Below are 249 nucleotides of genomic sequence, written 5' to 3' on the forward strand. Positions count from 1 at the left end.
AAAGTCCTTACACATGCCACAGGCACAAGTGCCAGAAAGGCGACGCTGGGCACTTTAATGTTTTGTGAAACCGTTTTCTTTATGTGTTTCAAGTATATTTTTTAATGCCATTTCCTTTTTTCTTTTTCTTTTTGCTGTGGGGGCAATGGGTTTAATTTTATTGAAAGTTCTTAGAAAGACAATATAATTGTATAAGTAGCTACCAGTAGTTACGAAATCGAAATTATTCGTCGTCGTCGTTTAATGTCC

The sequence above is a fragment of the Octopus bimaculoides genome, chromosome 19 (assembly GCF_001194135.2).
Source record: "Octopus bimaculoides isolate UCB-OBI-ISO-001 chromosome 19, ASM119413v2, whole genome shotgun sequence".
Taxonomy (NCBI): Eukaryota; Metazoa; Mollusca; class Cephalopoda; order Octopoda; family Octopodidae; genus Octopus; species Octopus bimaculoides.